This window comes from Microtus ochrogaster, unplaced genomic scaffold, assembly GCF_000317375.1.
Source record: "Microtus ochrogaster isolate Prairie Vole_2 unplaced genomic scaffold, MicOch1.0 UNK1, whole genome shotgun sequence".
Taxonomy (NCBI): Eukaryota; Metazoa; Chordata; class Mammalia; order Rodentia; family Cricetidae; genus Microtus; species Microtus ochrogaster.
Genome location: NW_004949099.1, coordinates 15,146,450 through 15,155,632, shown reverse-complemented (window position 1 = coordinate 15,155,632; position 9,183 = coordinate 15,146,450).

Here is a 9,183-nt window from a genome sequence, read left to right as displayed (position 1 = left end):
AGGAGGAGGAGGAGGAGGAGGAGGAGGAGGAGGAGGAGGAGGAGACTCATGCACACGGCAGATGGTACAGCCAGGGTGCCCACATCTGCTGAGCTGCCCAGTGCCCAGCTTGAGGACTCACACAAACCACAACTGCTGTGCCAGAGGGCTCTCTGACGCCTTTAATGGGAGCATCAAGACTCTCCCTCTACCCTAGATGAGCCCTCCATGGATGACAGCGGGAGTTTGAGACTAGAAGCTCAGTCCTTGGCCCCCTAGTGAGACATTGGGAGATGCGCCCAGCAGGTCCCCAGGAATGGGAGCTGGATAACCCAATCAGCTGGGCTCTGTCCCTTTCTGAATCTTACCTCCCAAGATGATTCTTCGGGATTGCTTCCCAAATAAACTTGAGGCAAATCCTTACCAAAGGGTCTACTTCTGAGAAACACTAAATTAAGACAAAATATCATCAGTGACACTTGTGGATGCTACTGACACTTTCAATATGGACCTGGACAGGTGCCAGAGGATAACACGTGACCGCACTCTCCGCTAGGAGAGAGGTACTGCTACCGATTACAAGCCTGGGGCTCAAAGAGCCTGGGAAAGTTGCTCAACCACACACAGTGAAAAATGTCAGATGTGAACAAGAGAATGGACAGATTATGCTGCCTGTGCATCTATAAGCGTGTGGTGCTGTGGGCTGAACCCAGGACCTCACATCCGCTAGGAAGTGCTCTCCCACTGAGCCACACCCTAGCTCTGTAGAGGCCCCATCTAAAGCGCCAAGGACCTTCTGCTCCTAAAGCAGGGTGCTGCGGTCTTTGGACACTTTAGAGAGTCACAACGTGCAATGGTACCTTAAAGGTCATGAGAAGGCCTGCGGCACGAAGCCTGTGTGAGGTTAGCAGAACACAGCAGCTCTGCAGCCAGGGTCTCTGAGTTCAAATCCTGAACCAGCACAAACTGTGTGACTGCAGAGAACTTAGGCATGTTCTCTGGTGTTTCTTTTGTTTCTTCACTCAAATAAGGACTGATCAGGCTTATGGAAATGCGACAGGAATCCAGTGGATCAATCAACTAAATATATAATTTAATATATAATACATTGTACATACATAGTATATTATATGTATATATAATATATATTATATATATATACACATGCCCTCAGTTCTTACCAAATAAATGTTAGATGCATATTACAGTTTATAAAGGTCTTCATTGGTTTAATACAACATATTACAGAACTTAAATTCTGATCACAATTTTATATGTGTTTAGAGCATATATGCATGTGTTCCTATGGATGTGCTTGCTGAGCCCAGAGGTCAACATCAGATGTCTTCCTCAATCTCCCCCTGACTTATTTTGGGGGCCTGGATCTCACGGAGCTTCCCAATCCAGCTAGACTGACCGGCCAGCAAGCTCCAGCAGTACTCCCGTCTCTGCCTCCCCAATGCTGGGATTATAGACACACAGCACCATGCCTGGCTTTCGTATGGACACTGGAGATCGAACTCAGATCCCTCACGCTTGCACAGAGAGCAGTTTACCAGCTGAGCCAGGTCCGTAGCCTCTGAGGGAAAAGTAGGAAACTAACACACACTCCCTTTGTCTTAATGCTAAAAGGGGAAAGATGAGCTTTTCTTCGTCAACAAAACATCACAGCCACCTGTCCCTTTAACCACCTCCTGGAGAGTAGGCAGCGTGATTGTACCCCTAACTGCAGCTGGAGCCCTTCATCTACAGACCCATTCTTCCATCTTCTGAGCTGACTCCTCTGCATACAGAGTCTTTTGGAAATGGTCCCCAAATGATGTGTAATGGAGACTTTGAATCTAACTCCTTAGGCCAAATATGACATCAGACCCTTGTTTTAATGGCTGCTGGATAATCCATGATACTAAGAAATCAGAATTCAGCTGGCCAGTTCCTGGTAGTAGACAGCTGAGCAGCCCGCACACTGGCACAACATCAGGGATGGACATGGTTTACCCGGCAGCAGCCTCCACTGCCACCTCACCTGGTCCACTTCTCTATGGTGTGACCACCCCAAAGGCCTGGCCTGCCCTTGAACCGAGGTCGGTCAGAGCTCGGCAGGTTAAACAAGATGTAGGGCTTGAAGGGCCGAGGCTGCCGGTGCCAGCTTCTACCAGGGCCCAGAGCAGATGGAGGAAGCCAGAGGGAGATTATAATAAAGAGGGAGCTGGCAGCTGGGCCTTCCTTTGGGAACCAGGGAGGCCAGCAAGGATGAATTAAATGCTTCTTTTTTTTTTTTTTTTTTGAGAAAAAAAAAGGTGACAGGAGCTGGAATCCAGCCACAGGCTTGTCTTGTGTCTGACAGAAATACATACGCTAGGCAAAGACGGACTCATGGGCAGGCAATTTGGGGAGCCCATGGTATGACATGAGGGACACCAGCCCTCAAAGCGCAGTCTCGTGTGCCTGTTTTTTTGAGTTTTTTTTTTCACATACTTCGCCCACCCAGCCCATTTCAGGGCCTTTGCACAGGCTGGATTCTGCTTCAGGGAAGCTCTTCCCATGGAGGAAACGGTCTCCTTGGGCATAGTTTAGCCAACCCCTCTCCTCGATGCAGCCCTAGACACCCTCTGGAAGGCAGCCTTTCTCCCCAGCACCCACTATATTGCCTGTCCAAGCCCCTATGTGATTCTTTTACACAGCCCTCCAAAGTCTCGGGGCTGGGTATAGCTCAGCCGCGCTGTGCTTGCCCAGGATGATAGCTAATACAGCCAGCCTGACGGACCTAGAAGCCTCAGGACAAGAGAGCCTGTGAGGGATGGGTTAACAGAGGGGAGGACTCGTGTAAATGTGGGCAGCATCCTTTGGGCTGGGGTCCTAGACTCAATAAAAAGGAGAGAATGAGCTACGTGCCAGCATTGATGGCTCTCTGCTTGCTGACTGAGGACGCAGTGTGATCAGCCGCTTCATGACCCAGCTACTGTGACTTCCAAGTCCTAATGAACTGTACCTCAAGAGTGAAACAAGTCTTCCCTTTAAGTCACTTCCATTCCGTTTGTTTGTTTGTTTGTTTGTTTGTTTGTTTGTTTGTTGAGACAGGGTCTCCCTTTGTAGCTCTGGCTCTCCTGAAACTCTGTATGTAGATCAGGCTGTCCTCGAACTCACAGAGATCTGCCTGCCTCTGCCTCCCGAGTGCTGGGATTAAAGGCATGTGCCACCACCGCCATGCTGAAAGCCTTGCTCCAGACAGGTTCAATGACCAGAGATGGATGTGTGACAGTGGCACCATTGTGACCACCTGTTATCCAAACAAGTGACCTGCAACCGCCTGGGCTGTTTTTATTCATGCAATTTCAATAACAGTTCTACATCAGTTGTTTCCTTAAGTTTCTAAAAACGGTTATAATAATTGCCACTTTGTTCCTCTGCCTGGTTCCCCTTCCATCCCCCCAACTCTCCCGCTGGTAACCATTACCTATTTGATCACCGTTAGAAGCATAAGCGTTGTCACAAGCCACAAAGGGAGTTTTCTTTTTCTTTTTTTTTTTAATTTATTAAAGATTTCTGTCTCTTCCCCGCCACAGCCTCCCATTTCCCTCTCCCTCCCCCTCCCCCAATCAAGTCCCCCTCCCTCGTCTAGGCTCACCTACTCATCGAAGAGTGCGCCCAGGTGGTGCATTTGCCGTTAAAGCATCACACAAGGTGAGAGACACTTTTGTCTCTAGTGGTTCATATTTGCATCCACTAGGGGCTGGGTTCTCATGATGAACTCACCGAAGCTGGACCAATTCATTCTCCATCTGGACCACTCCATCTCCTCTGGGGATGTTCCAGGCTTTTCCTTTGATTGATAAGCAATATAACTTGAAAACCTATACTTGCTTGCTGGCATTGTTTAACCCCTGTTCTTGCAGCCTTCTCCCTTAAGTTCTTGGGGTATGGGCGCAGCTATTCCATATGAGGGAACTGTGGGTTTCTACGATTCTGCTTCATCCCATTCCCAGACTGTTCCCGTTCAGTCCCGATATCTATTTATTAGCATTTCTCCAAGACTCTTCTGCCTAAAGTCATTCTTCCCAGGACAGTTATGCAAATATGTAATATTAAACCTTATGACCAACTATGACTCATCCAAGCCAGCACTGTGACTACCATTGGTGAAAACAAGGAGAGCAGGTAGCACACAGGCTCCCAGGGTCACACAGCAGACTGTCCACAGGTCTTTGCCAACTGGGTCAGGGTCTCCAGGGTCCTGCCACAAGGAGAGCCGTTCGTGCTATTCTCAGGGCTTGTCCCCTATAGAAGTCACATGACTCCCGCCACTACCCGGCCTTTAAGCTACTTTCATTGGGTAGTCTCTCACGCCAACAGAAGGGTCACTATACACCAAGCGAGTGCAAGGCCACAGAAAAGTCCCTTTTGCTTACTTTTTTATTTATTTATGTTATGTATGAGTGTTCTACTTGCATGTGTGCCTTTATGCAGAGGAGGGCATCAGATCCCACTATAGAAACGAACTCAGGACCTCTGGAAGAGCAGCCAGTGCTCTTAACCACTGGGCCATCTCTCCAGCCCCCTCTCACTTTCTTAACACTGACCCTGACTATAGTATAAACTCCATGAAGACAGGGATTTTTTTTTTCTTCCCTTCTCCCTGCCTTGCCCCACCCCCACCTTGTATACTGCATAGAACAGAGATGGAGCCACGGTGCACAAGGATCAAACCAGAGCTCTGGCACTAAACAACCTGAGCAAAAAACAACCTAAAAAAAAAAAAAAAAAAAAATTCAGCTGTTCTACACCCATTCCTTTCTCTAAAAAGGAGAATGAGGACTTTGAGCCATGGCTCCATGGATACTGGATGCTCTTGCAGTTCCCAGCAACTGCAGGAAGAGTTTTGGATGTTAACACCAGGTCCAAGGAATCTGGTGCCCTTTTCTGGCATCAATGGGTACCGCACCCTTGTACAGCAGTTCCGTACATACAGAAAAAGCTCATACATACAAAATAAAAATCTCAATTAAAAATAAGTAAATAGTGGGGATGGTAAAACCTCTCGCCTTGCCAAAATATCACAAACCTTAAGCAGCACCGTTGAACACTCTATGCAGTGTGCAAGAGCCCAGAAGTCTCTCCAAAGGAGTCCCAACAACGGCAGGCACCGCTGCCCCCTTCAGTGCTTCCCGGATTTCTAAACCCATAATTCTACCCTGAAAGATCCGGCCCAGATCCCTTTACTGCTGCTGCAGGCCGCTAAAGATAATTATCACACGAGTTCTGGGGACCAAAATGTTATTAATCCGCACTTCTTTACAGCCCAGCTCAAAGGTCAGTTCTTAACAATTAACAGTGTCTGGGGGGGCAGATTCTGACTTACTCATTAAGGTAGAAAACCAGCCTCTAGCCACTGTCCACTTAGAGTTTTAAATGCCAATGATTACAGCTTGCACGGTCCACACCCACCTGCTGACCAGCGGTATTAATTATTTAAAGAACGACACTAGTGGCCGCGTCTCTCCTTGAATTCTCAAATTCCCTACAACAATCTCTGCTTGTATCGCTCATTAGCGGCTCCGCGTAGCAACAACCTGCTTGGGAGGGTTGGGGGTTGGGGGGCGCTTGCTACAAAACAGGTTTCCCTTTGCCAGGAAATTGAGGAAAATCCAGGCGGTTTTCAAAGCATCGTACTCCCTCTCGTGGCCATAGTGTGAACTGCAACGCCAGGATCCAGGGACTCAGGATGCCGCAACTGGCTTTGGAGACATGCAGATGAACTTTAACCCGATGAGGGTTAACCCGACACATGACTTTTATTAAGTTCTTTGTGGGAAGGGGGTAATGTGCATAAACTCTTAAAATAACAAGAGTTAGGGTTTGTGCCAAAATAAGGCTACACCTAAACCCTTTCCCTTGGATTTCAAAGCCAACAAGTGCCTCCAGGGGAAGGGGAGGTAGTGGGGGAGTATTGGGGTTTGTTTACGCTGGGGAAGAAAGGTTTTCCTGCTGTAGCAGACCGGATCTAAGCTCCGAGCCTCCTCTGGCTGCCAACATTTTCTTAAGCAACCTCCTTTGATGAGGCTGCAGCCAATTAATGGAAACACACGGAACACACGGGGGTGATTTCCAGAGAAATCCACCAGGCCTGAGAACCAAGGGAAGCTTGGCGCTTGGGGCAGAAAACAGAGGCTGCCAAGTCGAAGAGAGACAGCCTCAGTTCCATGAGTGCGTGGGCAGCCACCTAGGGCCGGGGGTCATTAGGAAGGAAGAGGCTCCTAGGGAGACCCACTAAATTTGAGACCCTCCACAACTTTTTCAATGAACCTGTGTCCCACCGAAATGCCGTCCAGCCCATCTTCATAGCTAATGTTGTTTCCAAGACTTAAAATTCCCCATCTCTCTTTGGGAGCAGCAGCTGGGTTCCTGGGTTCAACTCTCTGGCGTCCTTTACAGTCCAAAGGGACACCCTGCTGACCCTAAGTAGCGGTAAAACCAGCAGTGAGCAGAGCTTTGTGAGAGCGTCAATCTGAAGATTTCATACCCGAGAGTAGACGAGTGTAAGAACAGGCCACACCACAGCCTGGAGGAGTGGCCATGGGTACAGTGGGGGGTGGGGAGGAGGAAATGGAATTGTGGGAGGACTCCCCAAGCCCCTCTTCCATCATTCCACTCCTACAAGTGGGTATTTGGTTTGTAATATAGACACAAACAGAAACGCTCACTCGGACCATTAACAGTAGCTGCTTCAGGAGGCTGGTGGGGGAGCTTGGCACTTTCCCCTCCCACTTGTAGGTTAAGAAGTTGGGACAGTAGCTCAGTGGTGGAGCCCTTGTCTAGCGGGCTCGAAGTCCTGGGTTTGATGCCCAGAACCGCCACAATAAATTAATTAATTAATCAATAACTGCAGGAAGAGGTAGTCCTTGTGTGGGGCGCCTTCTGGAAGCCACTCTCTCTTCCTGTGCCATTAGTGTGGATGACGCTCAGCTCTTACTGGCTCCTAGATTTTGACCCCATGTAAGGAAGGAAGACATGTCTTTAGTGGCTAGACTCTTAGAAGCTCAGAAATAGGGGGATTCACTTCCCCAAGGATTGAAGGACAAATTCCTCACAGCCGGAAATGGGAAGTGAAGGTGCAGTTCAAACTCCAGGTGAAGGAAAGGGCCCCCGTGTGCAGTAGGAAAACAGCAGCGCAGCTATGGCTTCTCACACCGTGGCCAACAGCAGGCGCCTCTGGAGGGCTTGTTAATCACAGGACACAGGGCCGACGGGGATGGCTTACTCAGTGGGGCTTCACTGGGACCTAGGAAAAGGGGTCTCACATCCTGTAGGCACCTACAGGATGAAGCTGAAGATAACATTTCCATTCTGGAACTACACACTGGACCAGTGACCACTGATTCTGCAGTACCTACTGAGCTTTAGATAAAGAAAGAAACTGAACATGGAAGGAAGATCGGTTCAATAGATCCCAGACTGTTGGGAGCTGTGAACCCCCCCAGAGCCTGAATTTCTGGTAAACAACTTGTAATGCTTACAGCTGCTCTGAGCATGAGACCCTCAGGAGTTCCTGATGGCAGGGGAGTGGTTTCTGGTGCTTTTGGCTGGGGCGTGGCTATCAGTTAAGGTTCCCTATATAAGCTGCCCCTGGACACAATAAAGGGGGCATCCTGACATCAAGGATGACCCGTGTCTCTGTCTGTGAGTCTTTGTGTGTTTCAATCTCCAGCCTCTTGCCCAGTTCACGAACTGTATGGTAGCGCATAGAGCACAGCGGGGCGTGGTGCCCTACACCAGACCTGGCTGTGCCTCAGAATGCCATGCACCCTGATTGTTAGAATGTGGGTTCCCAGCCGGGTGGTGGTGGCCCTCACCTTAAATCCCAGGACTCAGCAGGCAGAGGCAGGCGGATCTCTGTGAGTTCGAGGCCAGCCTGGGCTGTGCAGTAAGAGCCTATCTTAAAACTAAAGAGGGTGGGGTGCAGTAGAAAGCCAAGTGGCCAGTCAGCTTAAAAAGCTGCTCAAGGTTAAGAGCGCCCTCTGGCGGAAGGGACACGAGCCCACTATAGCATGGGGCTCTGGCAGGCCTTGCCCTTCTCCCCCATTTTCCCTGCCTTGCTAAAAACATTCCTAAAGCCAGCCACCAAGGTCTGCTCCCTTATTTGGCCGCTTCCTCCTCCTGAGGCTGACTTCCAAAGTCCAACAGCCAAAATTCCCCTTTGGCTCACCTAATTAACATACCCAATTAAAATTAAACACCTCACCCTAACACAGGGTTTCTCCCTTTACCTTTATAAACCGCCATTTTCCTGTGGGCCACATCTGTCCCCCGTTTATCCAGAGCTGCCCTTTGTCCCTCTGAGACAAATATCCCTGCCACCTTTCCTTTGTCCCCTTCTTCCTGATCCCCAATCTCCTTTACCACCACATCCTAGCGTATTCTCACACAGACCTCCCCTTTTTCTCTTCTTTTTTTTTTTTTTTTTTTTGATTTTTTGAGACAGGGTTTCTCTGTGGCTTTGGAGCCTGTCCTAGAACTAGCTCTGTAGACCAGGCCCTTTTTCTCTTCTTAAGAATGACACCCACAAGGTCCTTTGCTGCTGGTTTTCTGCCTAAGTCAGAAATCAGCCACTTCAACTTTTCTTCCCCTCTTCATAAAGGGATCTGGAAGGGAGCCCCAAGCTAAGCCGGAGTCCTCTTTGTCGGCTGTTCTTCCTGATACCTGGGTTCAGGCACCAGCACCCACATAACAGCTAGCTCACAGCAGTCTATTAACTCACTTACAGAGGATACAGCACACGCTTCTGGTGTCCTTGGGCACTGCATGTTATCATTCATAACCCTGTGACCCGAGGCCACGCTTAAGAGACAGACAGATACACCATGCAGAGACAGCTTGAGTATAATGTTTATTTAGTGGGTAATGGCGGGGAGAAGGCAGGGGAAGGGAGGAAGAGAGAGGCAGAAGCTGCCTCTCCAGAAGAAGGGGGGGGGAGAGCAAGGGAGATTTTCTTGCCTGGGGTGAGGGGCCAGAAGAAGGGGGGGGAGCAAGGGAGATTTTCTTGCCTGGGGTGAGGGGCTTGGGGGAGGCTTGGCTTGTCTCTTAAAAGGGACAGGGTACCCAGGTGACAAGCCAAGCCAGCAGATTGCAACACTGAATTCATACATTGTCACAGAATCCTGTAGGCAAAACACTTGTGTATTTTTGTTTTTGATTTTTTTTTTTTTT